The 20,409-nt window shown below is 37.5% G+C and overlaps 1 protein-coding gene across 1 annotated transcript in view; it reads right to left on the bottom strand.

The window, feature by feature from the left end:
* Positions 1–20,409, bottom strand: part of ARHGAP15 (Rho GTPase activating protein 15) — a 711,497-nt gene that overhangs the window by 461,304 nt on the left and 229,784 nt on the right. The gene's annotated exons all lie outside the window — the stretch shown is intronic.

The raw sequence follows: 20,409 nt of genomic DNA, 5'->3' as shown, positions 1-20,409 counted from the left end.
TGATGTATGGCAAAACCAACACAGTATTGTAAAGCAAAATAAAGTTTAAAAAAAATAAAAAAAAAAAAAGCAGAGACATTACTTTGCCAACAAAGGTCCATCTCGTCAAGGATATGGTTTTTCCAGTAGTCATGTATGGATGTGAGAGTTGGACTATAAAGAAAGCTGAGCACCGAAGAATTGATGCTTTTGAACTGTAGTGTTGGAGAAGACTCTTGAGAGTCCTTTGGACTGCAAGGAGATCAAACCAGCCCATCCTAAAGGAGATCAGTCCTGGGTGTTCATTGGGAGGACTGATGTTGAAGCTGAAACTCGAATACTTTGGCCACCTATGTGAACAGCTGATTCATTTGAAAAGACCATGATGCTGAGAGGGGTTGGGGGCAGGAAGAGAAGGGGACGACAGAGGATGAGATGGCTGGATGGCATCACCAACTCAATGGACATGGGTTTGAGTAGACTCCAGGAGTTGGTGATGGACAGGGAAGCCTGGTGTGCTGGGTTCACAGGGTCACAAAGAGTCGGACGCGACTGAGTGACTGAACTAACTGAACTGACTTAATGTTTCAGGTGCAAAATAAATATTTTCCCTATGGACATCCAAATTGATATGGGGACATTGACACTTACCAAATATATTACTTTAGAAACAGAGAACTACAACTCATCCTCTGTATATTAATTGCCTAGAGGAGTTTTCCAATATATCACTGATGGAGGAATGAAACCTTGAGAACAAATTGAGTTAGAAAAAAATCATAATTCTATTTGGGTAATATGCTGAAATTGCATAAACAGCATTGCAATATTGTGCACATGCTACTTTAAAACTCTGAAGGCATGAATCAACAGGTTTCTTTGTCCTCATTTAATGTGACCAAGATCCTGAAAAAGAGATTTTATTCAACTAAAGTGATGGAGACTTAGGAAGCACACATGGCTACGTATGAAATACTTATACACTTAACACATATATGACCATGGATATATCATATATTTACCTTATACAGTACTATTTGATAGTTTCATCTGTATTATGTACCTGTATTTATGTGTTAAAATTTGATGGCAAATGGTAGCATAGTAGAAAAATGTATCTATAAAAATCTTTTGGGACTTCCCTTGGAGGTCCAGTTGTTAAGACTTTGCTTTCTAAGGCAGGGGCGAGGGCTCGATCCCTAGTCTGGGAACTAAATCCCCATATGCCTCGCAGCGAAAAATATAAATAATAAAGCAGAAGCAATATTGTAAGAAATTCAGTAAAACCTTTAAAAATAATCTACAATTTCATAGGCAGGCACATTGAAATATTAACATTATATTGCATTATTTTTACTTTATAGATCTTATAGGCCTATTTTTACTTAAACTCTTCTCTTTTACTAAAAACAGCTAGACACTAAACTTCTACGTTTAATGCCAGTTTTCCTTTTTTTCTCTCCTAGAATCATTCTTATTCACCAAGCAGTTTCTTTTAAACTATGTTCTCTCATAACTTTTGTAGAGTGGTTCCAAATCTTTGCTGAAAGTTCTGTCATTAAAAATATAAGATAGTGATGCTGCTGTTAAATTAGGCATGTGTTGTGTGCACGTGTAAATAAATAAACAGTGTAAGATATATGTGAAGATACATATATAATGTATATGTTTTATATATGTTTCATATAAATTGATAAGATTTATAGTACACTAGAAATTACTTTCTATATTATCTTTAATACTTGTTTTAGTAAAAATGTGCTCATTTTCTATGACAGTGTAACAAATTACCACCTTTTTAGCAGGTCAAAACAATATCCATTTCTCACTTCACAGTTTCCATAGGTCAGGAGTTCAGACCCAAGCTAGTTGAATCCTCTATTCAGGACTAGTATGTGGTGGTGGTTTATACGTGCTCAGCTGTGTCTGACTCTTTGTGACGCCATGGACTGTAGCCTGCCAGGCTCCTCTCTGTCCTTGGGATTTTCCAGGTAAGAATACTGCAGTGGGTTGCCATTTCCTCCTCCAGGGGAGCTTCCCGACCCAGGGATCAAACCAGTGTCTCCCATGTCTCCTGCATTGCAGGCAGATTCTTTACTTCTGAGCCACTTCAGGACTGCACAGGTTGTAATCTAGGTGTCAGATGGATTGCCATCTCTTCTGAGGCTACGGAGTCCTCTTTCAAGCTTATGCTGTAGTTGGCAGAAATCACGTCCGTATGGCTGTTGGGCTAAGGTCCCTAGAACCTAGAGACTGCTCCTCTCCATACATGGCATGGCCATGTGTTTCGACAAGGCTAGCTGGAGATTATTCCTCATATCTAAAACTTCTTTTAGAGGGCTCACCTTATTAAATGAGTTTCACCCGGGATAATCTCCTTTTGATTAATTTAAAGTTAACTGCTTCAAGGCCTTAATCACATCTGCAAAATCTGTTCACCATTGCCATAAAGCATAACCAAATTGAGGCAGTGACATCATCACCTTTGCCCTATTACCATGGGTGTAATACCAGTGGCAGAGATCACAGGGTCCTCCCATACCTTACTGAGAATGACAAAGCTACTGTTGAAACACTGGTGAGGACAGGTTCATATTATTCAGAAATCATGGGCAATCCTAGAGTAAACAAATGTGCAAAACACATTGATAAGTTGCTTTCACTTAAATACCACAGAGAAGTCATGAATGCATACACTATGAATAATATTGGAAAATAATCTATGATTAAATGTCAAAATGAGTGGCATGTACAATAACTCAGGAAACTGATCATCTGAAATGAGTTCAAATCGTTGACAAACTGAGACAGCATATTAAAAAACAGAGATTACTTTGCCAACAAAGGTCTATATAGTCAAAGCTATGGTTTTTCCAGTAGTCATGTATGGATGTGAGAGTTGGACCACAAAGAAGGCTGAATGGTGAATAATTGATGCTTTTGAACTGTGGTGTTGGAGAAGACTCTTGAGAGTCCCTTGGACTGGAAGGAGATCAAAGTGATCACTCCTAAAGGAAACCCATCCTGAATATTCATTGGAAGGACTGAGGCTGAAGCTGAAACTCCAATACTTTGGCCACCTGATGTGAAGAACTGCCTCATGAGAAAAGACCCTGATGCTGAGAAAGATTGAAGGCAGGAGGAGAAGGGGATCACAGAGGACGAGATGGCTAGATGGCATCACTGACTCAAGGGACATGAGTCTGAGTAAGCTCCAGGAGATGGTGAAGGACAGGAAGCCTGGTGTGCTGCTGTGCAGGGGTTGCAAAGAGTCGGACACGACAGAGTGACTAAAAAACAGCTCATTACTGGAGAAGGCTCTACTGAGTATGAGTATTTAAGCTGGGTTCTAAAGGATACAAAGGTTTTGGGTGAACACAGAAGAGAGGTCCAGTTTATACAGCTGTTTAACATTTTTCTTAGTAGTGTAGTGTAAAGCCAGGCAGACAAGACTTTTGAATTCTTCTGTCACACAGAGCTGTGTGACTTTGGATAAGTCATTTAAACTCTCTCAACTTCCATTTCCCGCTTCTAAAAGAGGAATAAAAAACACTTCACAGATGTTAATCAGAGACTACAAAATCAATTTTATGGATTGTTTATTCATAGAATCACAGAAAGAATACAGTAACAAAAACATGAAAAGAGAAAGGAACTTGTAAAACTCTTAAGTGCCATAAAAATGTAGGTCACTCATATCATCAGTTCTCCAGTGATGTTCTCTCTTTGGCTTGATATCTCTCATTTGTTGCCATATTGTATTTGTTACAATAAATGTGTAAATAAGATCATTCTGAAAAAAGGAAGTTTAGAAGTAAGCAGACAAATTAGCTTTTTGACTGAGAACTTCTATAATTTAATACCAGGAAAGTGAAAAACAAAAGATGGACATTTCAGAAAACATGAAGTTCAGTATGGGGGATATTTAGGGAATGGATCTGCTTTTCTTTTTCGTTTGTCATCATTCTTGTTAGTGATTGTTTTTGATATATAACTAGTAGTATATGTAATAAATTTTATTGAATATGTGCATTATATTTGGAAACCAGTGATTTAAATCTTAAAAATGTGCCAAACACAAAAGGATGATGTTACAGCTATGTGTCCCACTGAATTAGAAACTAAAAGTGATTTTTTTCTCATGTAAGGTCTCAAAATAAAGAACTTAGTGTTTCTAAGTGATTAACTTGGCTTTTAATTCATATTTTATATTTTTGGTAAAGAAGAACAGCCAAAATAAAAACTAGATTTCAATCTTGAATTTCAAACATATCTTCCACTTGATAATCATTGTAAATAAGGTGACACGGAGGACTCTGGGAATATTTATTGAATTGTGAAAGAAAATATCTGACAAACAATATACCTGAATCATTTTCCATTTATCATCATCACCCTGTGACAGGATATAGAAACAACTGTACTAAAATGAGGTGTTTTGTTGAGGATGAGGCTCTAGAGTATTAAAAAAAGATTTATATTTGAGTAAATAAAATTCTGCTGGAACCAGAAATTGAAGAGTATTTGAAGAAAATGCTCTGAACTATGGTAACTGATTATTCTTCATTTATAATGTCTGTTTCAAGCTGTCTCGAACATACGGTCCAAGAAATTTTGAGTCAAGACAATATACAGCTAGGGAGATACACCAACTTTTCACTTTACTATATGTGAAATGAATTTTCAAAGTTGTCTAGGTAAACTGAAATTGGTATATATTTAGTTGGCTTTCCTCTTTGATAGTTATATCTCTGAACAATGTGAAAAGATGAGATTCAGAGGAAATAATAAAACCTTGAGATTGACTAGTAAGTGTTCTTTAGCCACGACTTCTGACCTATTGTGCACAAGCTGGAGAATGAATCTAATTCTGAATATTCATTATAATCATGTTTTTTTAAAAAATACATTTTAATGTCACATAGAAACAAAAGCTGTTCACGGGCCACAGCCTAGTCACTTAGGTTTACCACAGAGTGATGAAAATTCATCAAAATGTCAAGAGATCTGTATTTACCAAGTTTGATGAAGAAAATCTGACAAATACTATTTAAGATAAGTGGCATTTTTTTTCCTAATTGTTTTCATATGGATGAATGAAAATCAAGTGTCCTGTTACTTTGATGAAATGCTAAATTACTTAAAAATTCATTTTTAAACAATGGACCAGCATACAAACTGAATGTAAGATTATGGTTTCAAAACCAATGTATAGAATTTTTCCCAGTTAGGCTTGTACAATACAGCAAAGAAAGTAAAAGTGAATGTTTAAACCTGAGCTAACAGTTTTACTCTCTGCCATTTCCTCGCGGAAAAGCAAAACAAATAAGTATTAGGTTATACAATAGTAACTATTTCTGTCATGGAGAATAGCTCAGACTTTCTGTTTGTGGTGGTCAAACAAAGACAAACATAAATCATTTTAGCAGATAATTCACCCCAGGAATTAAATATGTTAACACTGAAAGAAAGCCATAGATTATTTCACCAGTCCACATAAGGGGTGTTATAATTCCAAGGAAGAAAAAAAATGTGCTAGGAACACGAAATACAAGACAACACAGATTAGCCTTACCGGATGCTATAAAAACGAAAAGGAATGATCAAATCCTAATTTGTGTTCTCCCTATAATTTTATATGTGGGTGTATCCTTATGCATATGTGGTATTAACAGTGAAATTTAAAATCAAAGAACCAGCAGACTGAACTAACAAGCAGTAGAGCTGAGATCTGAACCCTGGTGCATGGCACCCCACTCCAGTACTCTTGCCTGGAAAATCCCATGGATGGAGGAGCCTGGTGGGCTGCCATCCATGGGGTTGCGAAGAGTCGGACACGACTGAGCGACTTCACTTTCACTTTTCACTTTCATGCACTGGAGAAGGAAATGGCAACCCACTCCAGTGTTCTTGCCTGGAGTATCCCAGGGACGGGGGAGCCCGGTGGGCTGCCGTCTATGGGGTCGCACAGAGTCGAACACGATTTAAGCGACTTGGCAGCAGCAGCAGCAGCATGTGATGGCAGACCTCGCCTCCATGCTTGTATCTCTTCAAACAGTTTTTCCAAAGGAAATTATTTAACATTTTAAGGAAATCCTAAAATTTGGAATTTACTGATCTATGAGCCATCATCCACTGATCTTGACATTTTTAATTAGAAAAATATAAAACAGAATGAAAACAGTTAACCACTTCTGAGTTGACTGATGATCAGTCTTGATAGAGATTTCCTCACACTCAAGTACATATTCCTTTCTAAGACATTAGCAGTTTTCCACACTGAGCGAGGGCCATCATCAAATGCCAGTCCATTCCTACATTTACAGACTCTTCCTCGGCCACCTCAGAGGGACAGGCATATATCTAACTTCATTCATGTTACAGATTTCAGAAGAAAGCTGCTTTTATTATACCTTCATTAACTAATTCCAAGGTTTTTTTGTGAATAACCCATCCTTTCGAAACAAAAATAATTCTCATATGCAATGTAAACTTAGTTTATCTACAGTCTTTGAACTAAAACACTTTTATAGCGTGTGAGGAGGCACAAATTAAAAATATACTGAAAGATAAGCATCAACCAGGAGCATCTCAGGAAAACTAGGAAGCGCAGTCAGAGGAAGAGTCAGGGAAAGAGCTGGTAGGTCCACCTCCACCCTTGCAACAGCAAATATTGTTTCCAAAGTTGACTAACTTCCATTAGTGTAAGATAACAAGTTGACCAATAACTACATGTATACACATTAAAATATAAGGAATTAAATTCATAAAATTAAATTCATTACATTCACATAAGATGAGCTTAGCCATTTTTCCAGTTATCAGAACATTTCACAGATGAATTCTACCGCCTCTTCTGTTCCAGTGCTGCATTCAAACACTGGGAGGAAGAGACAGAAAGTAAACACACAATTCAGTGACAGCAATAATTAGGCTAGGGCTTGACCTCTGTCTTTTTCCTATCAGGTAACTTAATAGTTTAAAATGGGAAAGTTGCAAATGTTTTTTTGATCCTCAAACTTCTCATTAAGATTTTCCTGGTGGCACAGTAGATAAGAATCCACCTGCCAATGACCTGGATTCGATCCTTGGTCTGGAAAGGAGCCACAAGCCACAGAACGATTAAGCCCGTGGTCCACAGCTCCTGAGCCCATGTGCTGCAACTACGGAAGCCCGCATGCCTAGAGCCTGTGCTTCAGACAAGAGAATCCACTGCAATGAGAGGCCCTCACACAGAGCAAACTAGCCCCTGCTCACAGCAACTAGAGAAAGCCTGTGCAGCACCAATGACCCAGTGCAACCAAAAAAAAAAAAAAAAGATTTAAAAGATCATATATAAAAATTCCAATAAAATTAAAATATTTACTCTTGTGATTATTTACTATTATTTAATAGGAATACTATTACTATTATATTTTTGTATTATTATGTTGTATTTAGTAGGTAGTTTATAATGGCATCTTTTAGATAAAATAATCACTGTTCCATCATTTCTGTACCAATCATTTTACAAGTTATCTAGAAAGGGCAATGAAGAGTTAGACAATGCATAACCAAGTCTTTGATCAAAATTTCAAATTTATGAATAAAAATAACAACTTGGGCAGTTAATTTATTAGCTTCTCTCTGCTAATAAAGCAGTTCTTTGTCACTCGAGCAATGGATTTTCGTGGTTGAAGCAATGTAGCCTCTCCTAATTGCCTCAGTCAGTCTGAGAGAACAAAAAATTGCATAAAGGACAAACTACCTATGGTCCAACTCTTGTACAATCAGGAAGCCGAAAGGAAAGTGGGCACAGCACCACAGGGTTGAACAGCCTACTGGGATTAGGCCAATAACATAATAGAAATAAAGAGTGGTGCACACATACAGCAGAATGAAATTCTAGAAGGTGTACAGTTTGGGGAAATTGAAAATGAGCATAGAAACTTTAGCAAGAAAAGAAACTAGGTCCTATACAAAGTGATTATGATTAAGCTGGTATCTACTTTTAGAGGATGTCAGTAAGTTCCCTGCAATTCTAGGAAGGGCATAACTACAGTGGAGGTCTCTCTATGTCCAATCTATACCTCTTCCTTTTAGTCCACAGAATCTGAGCTTTTTTCCATATATGGACACTGAGCCCAGGTCAGCATAAAATTTATTTTCTCTGCCTATAGTTATTGGTTTAGAGACGAGCATGTGACATATCCAGGCCAATGAAAAGTCCTCTCGGGGCTTTTTGCCAGAAGTTAGGGGAAACAGACAATCTCTCTTATGCTGAGTCCCTGAGTGCTAGGGTTCACATCAGTGTGAATCCTCTATGAGAGAAAATTTGTTTTGAAATAAAACCAATGAACAACAAAAGAGGAGAGAGACAAATCAGCCCGCTCCTTCTTTGCTTACATAAGTTTGAGTTTTTGTCACTTGCTGCCTATAGGGCCCTATGAAGTAGTGAAGTGAAAGTATTAGTTGCTCAGTCACATCCAACTCTTTGCAACCCTACAGACTGTAGCCCACCAGTCTCCTCTGTCCATGGGATTCTCCAAGCAAGAATACTGGAGTGAGTTGCCATGCCCTTCTCCAGGGGATCTTCCCTGACCCAGGGATCAAACCCGGGTCTCCTGTATTGAAGGCAGATTCTTTACTGCCTGAGCCACCAGGGAAACCCAAAGGGCCTTATACTTCCCATGAATTAATGTTGGACTGAGGCACTTAAACTAAACATGTTTATATTACATTTTGTATAAACCTGAGCATCATGGTTTGGGTGCTTTGAAGCTCGTTTTCTTCTTATTTAAATACACAAGATCTTCCTTCTGAGACTGCCCTTCTCCAGGAAAACAGCAATGGGCCCCCAGAGCCAGGTTAGAGTCCAGCACCCAGGCTATCCATTGTCATCCAAGGCTCTGGCTGTGACTTCCTACTACAGGGAATGGAGGCGATTGAGCCCTGTGCAAAGTCCTTGCATGGAAGCTGGTGCCACACCTACTTACAGCAAACTCCTCTCACCAGGTGAATCTGTTGTCAGAAGTTTGCTTCTTCTGTAGTACTATGACCCTAGAAATCTCTTTTTGTTTAAAGTCTCAGTCCATTCACCTTTGTACTTTTAAAGCCCAACTCCACTAATCCCCTTATTGTTCCCCATAAAAGATGGCAAAGAAAGTGAAAGTGAAGTCGCTCAGTTGTGTCCGACTCTTTGTGACCCCATGGACTGTAGCCTACCAGCCTCCTCCGCCCATGGGATTTTCCAGGCAAGAGTACTGGAGTGGGTTGCCATTTTCTTCTCCAGGGGATCTTCTTGACCCAGGGATCAAACACAGGTCTCCTGCATTGTGGGCAGATGCTTTACTGTCTGAGCCACCAGGGAATCCCTAAAAGACAGCAACTGTCCCATAAAAAGCATGCACAACTCCTTTTTTTTCTACTCAGAAACAGTCCCCAGATTCCCCTGTCTAGTCTCCTCTTTAGCTCATGTTCTGATCTTTTCTCCCAGGAGAGCATCTTGTTGATTCATCGCTAAATCTCCTGCTTCTGTTCAACCCAGCCAGACTCTAGGGTCTGCCTTATTTCCTACTGCTCCCTCTCAAGGAATACTGTCTAAACTAAAAGCCATGTAACTTCTAGTATATCTTTGCCACAGATCTCCAGGCCCTTCCCCAGTGCTGTGCCAGTGAATGTTTATGACGGGGAATTCCCTGGCTGTCCAGTAGTTAGGGCTGTATGCTTTCACTGCTGAGGACATAGGTTCAATCTCTGGTCAGGGAACTAAGATCTCACAAGCTACGTTGCTTGGCTGGAAAAAAAAAATCTATCATAGGCTCTGGGGAAAAGTCTTCATCTGTAGCATTCACTGACTTTCACAATGCAGAGTTGGGACGAGCCGCCCATGTCAGTTCTGCAGCCAGCTCCAGTCTGCCACCATTCTGACCTCCTCTTTTTCTTTTCTCGTAGGGCTTCCCTGGTGGCTCAGCTGGTAAAGAATATATAAACAAATATTCTCCTGCAGTGCAGGAGACCTGGGTTCAACCCCTGGGTTAGGAAGATCCCCTGGAGGAGGGGAAGGCTACCCATTCCAGTATTCTGGCCTGGAGAATTCCATGAACTGTGATAACCATGGGGTTGCAACGAATCGGACACGGATGTGTGACTTTCACTTTCACTTTTCTGGTAGGAGGTAGGATATAGGAAGAGGGAATTGCTACAGTTAAAGAATCCTAACTAGGTACTGTATTTTGTATTAGAAATGTCTCAGTTTTAGTTATTGCCCACATAGTTTCAATTATCCTTCATTGAGTCTGTCTGTCTCTTTATCTACCAAGAAGGGGGGAAAGATGAGACAAAAGAGAGATTTCATGTTTGGTACTATAAAAACACACAGTTATAATAACATTTATTACAATACGCTTCTGAAAAATATTTGAGAGATTAGTAAAAATGTTTACTTTTTATTGAATAATAAATAGCAGGATTTGATCTATTAAAAGTGACAGCTGAACACCATTTACTTTTCTACTGAGCTCAATGTAATCTATGTAAAGTGTTTCTGACATAGCCTTTTCCTCCTCTTTGAAATGCTTGATTTCCAGTGAGTTATATATTTAGCTATCCACCTGTTATTTATTATTTTTGTTTACAGAAAACCATGAGTGCACAGAACACATAAAAGGCCCAATAAAGATGAATTTTCTAATTCAATTAGGAATATAATACCTTGGGCAACAGACAAAATGTGCAAAGAGATGGAAATATTTTTATAGAGGAGATTGGAAAAAAAAGTTTCATAAAAGGAGGATGAAAGAAGTATATATAGAAGAGAGTAATGGTTTAGGATTCATTGAATAGGGGGATAGGAATTTATATTTTATAAATATATTTTCAAAACGTAATTTTAAAATAAAATGGGACCTAATAAAAAATATTGGGAAGCACAAGAAGGCAGTGAAAGAGACAAAATGGAAATAAGGATAATCAGTCTAAAAGCATCAAAAATATATCATTGCAAATAAATATTAGGCTAAGAGATGATATATTGTACTAGGTTATACACTGTGGGGAGAAGAGAGAACTGTACAAATATAAAGCAAGTTAAGGGGCTTCCCTGATAGCTCAGTTGGTAAAGAATCTGCCTGCAATTCAGGAGATCCTGGTTTGATTCCTGGGATGGGAAGATCCTCTGGCAAAGGGAAAGCCTACCCATTCCAGTATTCTGGCCTGGAGAATTTCATGGACTGTATAGTCCATGTGGTTGCAAAGAGTCGGACACGACTGAACGACTTCCACTTTCAAAGAAACATAAAGTTGTGGATCAGAAGAGACTGAGACCAAAGTCAAGTTTACAATTATGGTTCAACAGTAGAAGATATTTCTATGGAGATTTTCTGAACATGGACACTTGAAAGTGTACTGGTCAGTGATTTAAAAAAAGCAGTGCTTAGTGTAAGTAATCAGTGTAAATTCAGCAACACTCATTGATTTGATAGGCAATTATTGAGCATTACGATGCAAAGGTACTACACTAGTTGATGGTAGGAAAGAATGTACAACAAATATTTATTAAGGTCCCACTCTGGCATGAAGCCTGACTCTTATATTTTATCATTTACCACCCTCACCCCAATCTTTCAGGTCCATTTTAATATTCTCATTTTTGGTTAAGAAAATTATTGTTCAGAAAGTGGAAACAATGAAGTATACAAGATAATGTGTGTATGAAGGGCTTACCATCTAGCAAACAAATGAAAAGGCACTTTGAAATACAGGAAAAACTTGTCTCTTGCGTTGACTGTTTGAAAGAAGCAAGGCTACATTTTTTTCTGAGATGAGAACAGACTCCTTTTTTTTAGATTTGTAATGGCAAGAACTGTTGCATTAAAATGCAGTCTGATAATTCGAGTTTTAAAGCAGTTGAAAATGATAATATCCTTATCTCCAAAAGAATTTTTTTTCCTACACAGTTTATATTAGCACCCTCGTTGTTCCTATTGTGGGAAAGTTCTGTGGTATTTTTATATGCCATACTAGTGGTGAAGAATATAGCAATTGCTCACATAGTATTTTCTCTTGCTATATGCTCTTCTAAGATTTATCTATTATTAACTCATTTAATACATTGTATTCCCAATGTCACCTCTTAACCTAGGCTACTTTTCATACACAGTTTGGAATCTCTAGCCAGCTGTTTCTCTGTGCAGCCTCTTCCCAAGCGAGTTCATCCTGCACACTGACTTTGTATGAGTCCTCCTAAACCATCATTGTGAACACATGTCTATTTTATATTAAAAAAAAAACAAACCTGTCTATAGAATATAGTACACATTCCTTAGTTCAGGAGATAAATCCACCATAAGCTGGTTACTGGTCATATTTCCAACTAACTGTGGATTCCAAAAGTTCTTTCACAGTTTCCTGAATAACACTACATATCTCCATTCTAAAGCATGCCATTTAATCTGAAAATGCCATTGCCATATTACCTACTTATCGAAGTAGTCTTTTTTTTCTTCCATATTCCACCACTGAACTTAACATTTCAACTTACAAAGCATTAATTCATGTATTATCTGCCTTCAGTCGATAAGTTGTATCTGACTCTTTGAGACCCTATGGACTGTGTAGCCCTCCAGTCTCCTCTGCCCATGGGATTCTTCAGGTGAGAATACTGGAGTGGGTCGCCACGCCCTCCTACAGGGGATCTTCCTGACCCAGGGATCGAACTCATGTCTGCTGGGTCTCCTGCACTGCAGGTGGATACATTACTGCTGAGTCACCTTTGAAGACACCACTGGGAATGTATACACTCTAATTATGTAGTATCAACTGGGAGGTGAACAATAAACCCAAGCTCTTTAAAAAGTAACTGAATTTAACAACTTATTGGAAAATAAACTATAATAGGAATTGAGGAAGCAGGGAGCCAATCAGGAAGTGATTTACTAAAATCTAGGGTGAGTGACTTCACTTTCACTTTTCACTTTCATGCATTGGAGAAGGAAATAGCAACCCACTCTGGTGTTCTTGCCTGGAGAATCCAAGGGATGGGGGAGCCTGGTGAGCTGCTGTCTATGGGGTCACATAGAGTCAGACACGACTGAAGTGACTTAGCAGGGTGAAAATTATGGTGGAATTCAAACTGTATATTGAAGGCTGATGGACTGTATTATACTTAGAGCAAGTTTACGTATTTGGAAACAGAACTGATCAGAGAATCTCATGTGATTGGATCAGGGTCAGTAATTCACTTAGGAATTTGACTCAAATTCATATTCAAATCAAAGTTGCCAAAAACTGTTATTTTCCCCCCCAGTTTTCATTTGTTGTTGTTGTTCAGTCACTAAGTTGTGTCTGACTCTTTGCAACCCCACAGACTGTAGCCCACCAGGCTTCCTCTGTCCATGGGATTTTCCAGGCAAGAATACTGGAGTGGGTTGCCATTTCCTCCTCCAGGGGATCCTCCCAATCCAGAGGTTGAACCCAAGTCTCTTTCATCTCCTCCACTGACAGTCAGATTCTTTTACCACTGTCCCACATGGGAAACCTAATTAGAGTCTATTGAACCAAGCTAAATCCTGGTAAACTTGTATTGCCCTGTGTACTTTAGCACCTAGCTTGGGGACTGGGCATATACCTACTGTTCAAGAAGTTCCCAAATTTTATTATGCATTCAAATCTGAGAAGCTTCTCAGAATATGGACTCTGATTCATTAGGTCTGGGGTGGCCCAGACATTTGCATTTCTAACAAGCTCTGGGACATGCCAATGCTGCCTGTTTGAAGACCATATTTATTATATGATTGCTTACTGAATTTATTGGTTGACTGATTGACTAACTACACTCGGAAGAAAGGCTAATGGTTAGAATTCTCATTAAATCTTACCCAATTTGGATCAATTTGAACTGAAAATTACTTGACACATTCAAATAAATGTGTAATATACATTTCCTTAGGGAATTAAGGTGATTCAGGTATATATAACAGTATTCTGGTCATTTTCTAGGTTAAAAGTATTGGAGAGAACAGATTTTAGTGGTATTTTTGGTGTTACTATTTTTATAGTGGTTGTTAGTATCACTCTGTAATTGTGGTTTTTAGATAGCAGAAACCACAAGGGGATGGTAGTGTTGCTGTTGTTGTTTCTCTATCCTGTACAGAAGCACCTGTAGAGATGTTATAATAAGATGTTATAATAAGGTGTTCAATAAGACACAGACAATGTGTCTTATCCCTTGACAATACAGTAAGCATCCTAGTATCTAAATAAAAAAAAATCACCCCAGAAATTCCTATGTTTAGCTGTGTTTTGGAGCCACATGTATATTTAAGTAAGGAAGACAAAGAGCGTGTCATGATGTGCAGCTACTGGCTCCCTTAAAGGGCGCGTGACTTCTTTATATTTGTCCTCAGTGCTTATAATCAGGAATTTTCCACCTACTCTCAGAAGAATATTCTTTTCTTACTTCTTCACATTGCTCAACCCCAGCTCAAAAGTTTTCCTGTGAATTTTCCCTGCCTCTACCTTCTAAAGAGATCCCCTGAGTAAGTTTGTATCATCATGTATTTTACTTTTACAACAATCATCAAGTAAAATAATTATCAGTCTTTAATTGTTAATGCATTTTTGTACCTTTCCCCTTGGAAAGTTAACTCAGTGTGGCTAGCCACTAGTAATTGTCTATCACCATCATGTCCTCACATTTGACTTAGTTGCTTGGTGTTCAATAAAAGGTTTGCTAAACGAAGTCATTCAAGTCTTCAGTTTTCCTCATCTGGATTACCAGTGCTTTGTATGTGTATATTCTTTTTCTGCTCACTTCACTGTCACACGTTATCTGCCAGAATTTGCAAGCATACATGTTACATCCATCCAATCATTTTTCATTGAGTTATTAAACTTTCACGTGGCACTAGTAAAAGCGGAGTGCACTGGCACTCCTGCCTGTGTAGGAGACAGCATGGAGATTGTAACATGTAAGCATGAATTACCATATGTAAAATAGATAGCCAATAGGGTTTTGCTTTATGACTCAGGGAACTCAGGTCGGGGCTCTGTAACAACCTAGAGGAGCGGGGAGGGGAGGGTGGTTTAAAAGGGAGAGGATATATGTATACCTATGGCTGATTCATATTGATGTTTGGAAAAATCAACACAACACCATAAAGCAATTCTCTTTCAATTAAAAATAAATAATAAATAAATAGAGATGTGGGTTTTATCCCTGGGTTGGAGGAGGGTATGGCAAACCACTCCAGTATTCTTGCCTGGAGAATTCTCATGGACAGAGGAACTTGGTGAGCTGCAGTCTATAAGGTCTCAGAGTCAGACATGACTGAATTGACTTCCACGCACATATACCAATGGCTGTGATAAAGGCTAGAAAATAAGACTTCTGTGGTATTTGACACAGGAGTATTACAGTCTGGTCATGGGTTATAATTAAACAGACCATTATAATATATTTGCCAAATATATTTTAGAATAAAAATTAAAAGAAAAACCTTTAAAGGGCACAACTAAAGAAAACAAATCTAAAGAAAACTTGCTAATAAAAATATATTGTTTATAGAGATACAAAGAAGCATTGCAAAGCTAAAAAAAATCAAGTTTTGAACTTTGTAATTTACTAAACTGCAAACTCCTTGAAGGCAGCAGTGTCAATGAATAATTTCTAAACAGCATGAAATCTGAATTTTTATGATATATACTATATGACATTATTATCTGTTAGCCTTTAATACTTCCAGCAATAAATAGACATTGCTGCAGGTTACTAGGGCAAAGCAATTTGTTCATTTGGGTATTTTATGCAGATTAGTCTTGAGTTCTTAGTTAGACAGTCCATTTGACTTTATCACAATCCATGCATCTTTATGGTGTTTGATGATAGGTACCACTAAACTTGAACTCTACATATCTAACTACTCAAATGTTGATTATCAATATGAAGTGATGAGAAAAAAAAATGAGGTCTGCAATTACAGAGTCCCAGGTTGGGATTTTATCTTGGCTACTGCTCTAAGACTAGAGGAAAATTTATTAACCTCTTTGGATTCCAGCTACTTATTTTGTGAAATGAAACAGTAAGCCAAGAATCAGCAATAGTTTATGGAGAGGATTTGGTGCTCATTAGGTGTTCAGTAAATGGTAAACTATTGTTACTAGAATAATATGATTCTAAGAAGGATGACATAAATGATAGAATGACTTAGGATGAATTAATTACACATTAATATAATTAAATTTTGAATGAAGGTCACAATTCTTTCTAAAATATATTCTATAAATAAGAGTAAATATAGCACTGCTAAGTCGCTAAGTCGCTTCAGTCGTGTCTGACTCTGTGTGACCCCATAGACGGCAGCCCACCAGGCTCCCCCGTCCCTGGGATTCTCCAGGCAAGAACACTGGAGTGGGTTGCCATTTCCTTCTCCAATGCATGAAAGTGAAAGTGAAGTTGCTCAGTCGTGTCCAACTCCTAGCTCTATATATATGCAATTATTTAAAATAGTATAAGGACATAAATGGTGAGAATAAATTAATGGCATCTGCTAGTTACTTAAAACAAGAATTTCCCCTTTAAATATCTGGTATATTGGAGAAGGAAATGGCAACCCACTCCAGTATTCTTGCCTGGAGAATCCTGTGAACAGAAGAGCCGGGAGGGCTACAGTCCATGGGGTCACAGAGAGTCGGACACGACTGAGTCACTGACACACATATTGACCATTTACCTGCTTAGAAAAGTGACTAAGTGAAATATAACTGTTGCTACGATAACTCTTTAATCTGTTATAATATGCATTCCTCTTTGAAGGATTAAACAGGCTCCCCAAAATGTATGTGTATGTACATGTATTTATGTGTATATACATATATGCACTCTATGCTAAGTCATGTCAATTGTGTCCAACTCTTTGCGACCCTGTGGCCTGTAGCCTGCTAAGCTCCTCTGTTCATGGGATTCTCCAGGCAGGAATACTGGAGTGGTTGCCATGCCCTCCTCCATATGCATATATACATGCATACAAATAAAGGCATATACATATGTATTAGTCTATAGCAAAATGACAGTTATTTTACACATTGCACATAGGAGTATGTTAAATTAGGACATATCAGAGATATCAGGTTTTTTTTAAATTAATTGAGTTGTCAAAGTGTTTTAATTAAGGACAGATGAGTGAACTTCATTATAATGTCATTCATCATCTTGAACAATTTTCTTAAGAATTTCACATCGAATCTAAATCCCAAACATACTTTTCAAGGTAATTATCCTTTAAATATTAAATATTGAATATTTTGCATTAAAATCTAGAGCTGATTCATTCAAACTCTTTTAGAGGTAGCAATGTATTTCTGTAACTGTATTCAGGGTAACTTAGATTTACAAACAAGCTTCTGAGAGTTCCCCCCACCCCCGCCCTTAAAAACCAGGAAGTTTGGATTATTCTTGAGGCATCTTGTTAACTGAAACAACAAAAAAATGATTTTATTCCAATTCTGTACCAGTAACTGTCTTCTGAACTTTGAGCTCTGACCAACTCCCCACAGGATACTGTGCTTCTGAACTCTGCCAAGAACTTGAGTGGTGATGGAGGCCTTTCCAGTTCACAGCTACATCATAGCCATTTGCTTATACCCTGTACAGAGAAGTTACTGTCTAGTTCTGATAAGAGTTAATTGCAAAGGTGAGTTATTTGGAAACTCTTTTCTAGCTTTAAATGTCATCTAGCATTTTTGGATGAGAAATGTAATTTTTTAATTAAAAATAAAATAAAATTCACGTATGTTAAAGTATTATAAAAGATTGGTTTCCTCCTTAGCAGAATGTAGGCTCTGGCAGAAATATGGTTTCAGGTGTGGGTGTAGGAGGGGAACCAAACTTGGATGAAATGGGATTTTATCTTCCTGGGGTGGGCTGCCAGTTAAATTTCTGCAAATAGCAATGTCATAAAGCATGATTTTAGAGAAAGACCATGTGCTTTCTAGAGTAGCAATTGGGAGAAAAACAAAATTACAAGAAGGCTAAATGTAAAAAGCAAGCTTTCTCCTCACCCACCTGAAGTCTTGCAAAACAAAAATGCATTTTAAAAATATGCTTTGTTACAATACCTATTCAAAATCAGAATACAACACCATGAATCTTGAAAGTTTCAAGAGGGCTTGCCTGGTGAACTCTACACTCTGAGTATTAGGATATAAAGGTTAATTAAAGAAAGGACAAGTTCTCTGTTTCCCTAACGTGGCAAAGGAAGACCCGTTAGCAATGCCATATACAAAGCTGAACAGCAATTAGAGAGAATCAAAAAACAGACACACAAAATGGAACCTTTGGCAAACCTAAAGATAGATTCTACCTTAGCATCTGTCGTTATGTTACAAACACCGAAAAACCTTACGTTTCTGATTTATGCTTCTTGTTCCACCAACCTACCCTCCCACACATACACACTTTGCCTCCACATTCCCACATTAGCAGGGTTTTGTAGGAAACCTGAAATGAAAAGAGTTGCTGTGAAAGGATATAATCTGAGGTGAGAGAAGGGAAATGACCCTGTTTGAACAATGAAGAACAATATAAAGAAAACCAAGGTTTAGTAGTACATAGAAGTAGTTTGTCCATTATGAGTTTGAGGTACAAGAAGTGGGAGGAACTTGACTTTATAAAATTCCTGGAGTCATTACCTTGCTGTTCTCTTACAATCAATGGTCCTCTAGTCATACTTCAAGCTCTGTAATTCAGTGAACTTCCTGTTTATTTATTGTCTGTCTTCCATACGATGCTACCCAGACTAAGTTTTTCTTTTTTCTCTTTCATTTGTCAGTATTTTTTTTTTAACTCTCCTGAGTCATTTTTAACACACAGTTAGGAATTTTTCCAGCCACTTGAAAATTCTATACTCTTTTCCTGCCATTTAAAATACAGTATTACAGTAAATCACTGCTACTGGGAAGAACATCCCGGCTTGATCAGTGCAACCATGGTGTAAAGTGTGATAGACAGAATTCAAACACTAAGAGGACAGTCTCTAGTTTTCCTATACCATTCTTTAGTTAAAGATAAGTAGTAGGCTAACTGTATTTAAGATATCAGAAATATACTTGTATATATAGGGTATTACTAATTTTTAGCTGTGACAATTTCACACAGAAACCCTTTTGTTGGAAACTGAATTTCTCATGTAGTAATTAGCTGTGGAATATTACCCCAAACAGGTGTCTGTAGCCTGTCAAAGTCAGAACAGGTGATTTAGAATTAGCGTATTAAAAGAACTGTGAATTAGCGAAGCAAAAACGTGTTAATTTCTTGTTCCATCTGTTAATATGAATTCACTGCCAAATATTTTACTTTGTAGAACTGTGCTGGGATTGGCAAGAACATACACTATAAAAAAAGTTTAAAGGCCTGAATGTTTAAAAATCATGACATACGTTACTGCAAAAATAACTTCTACATTTTGAGCATGCTTTTTTTTCTTTTTTATCTTTGAAAAAATAACCGCAGAGATTGCCATATAATATAGAAAGTTAACTAAAGAAAACATACGATCAAATGTTAGACCTTTAAAACAAAAATTGGAAGAAAATGTTATTCAAGAATGTTTGATTATAAATGAAGACTAATTCTTCAGTGCTACTTCTCAGATGTATCTGAGAACTACTTTGAATTGCTGAAAGATATAGAGAAAATATCTGCTGCTACCACACAGCTCATATCCTATAATATCTTCTTACACACAGATGCCATTATAGAAAGAGAGATCATCTTTTTTTTTCTCCCCAAATACTGTAATCCTTTAAAAGATTATGGTGCAATTTAGGTCACTAAACCACATTCTCTGTATAATATTTAAATCTATTCTTCATTAGCTTAGTTTTATTTCTTCCCCCATGTTTTCCTTGCATGGAAAAAAAAAAAATCAAAAGACATTATACCTTTAACTCCATGAGTATGTGTGTAGTTGTGTATGCTGGTGGTAGCAACAGAGGGTGGTGAGCAGGAAAAGAGGAAAGACCCATAATAAAACAAAGACAGTTTGTATGGGTATCCCCATTCCAACACACGAGGGGCTGGGCTTCAATTGGACACTGTTTTATTCTGAAAACCTTGAGAAAATCTAGAGTTACTGAACTATTGAACCTGTTTACCATCTTTGGATCTCTTTTCTTTGCAAGCAGATCCATGGGAAAAGAAAGGAATTTGAAGTGAATTGAAATTTGTGAGCTTAGACATATGCTAGAGTACAGTTAAGTTGAGTTACTTTTTCCATGCTGCTGAATTGGGTCCTGAATGAGGCAGTTTTGTGACTTAAACAGATTTCACTAATTTTCCTTCCTTGCACATTTAAAAAACAAACCACACTCTCCCATATTGCTGTTTGGGTTTTAACCGAGTGAAGGCATGCACACCCAATTACTATAAGCACTTTAAGTAAAGCTTAAAGATAT

The sequence above is a fragment of the Capra hircus genome, chromosome 2, assembly GCF_001704415.2.
Source record: "Capra hircus breed San Clemente chromosome 2, ASM170441v1, whole genome shotgun sequence".
Lineage (NCBI taxonomy): Eukaryota > Metazoa > Chordata > Mammalia > Artiodactyla > Bovidae > Capra > Capra hircus.
The sequence above is the reverse complement of the archived record's forward strand: the minus strand, read 5'-3'. Positions and strand labels throughout refer to the sequence as shown.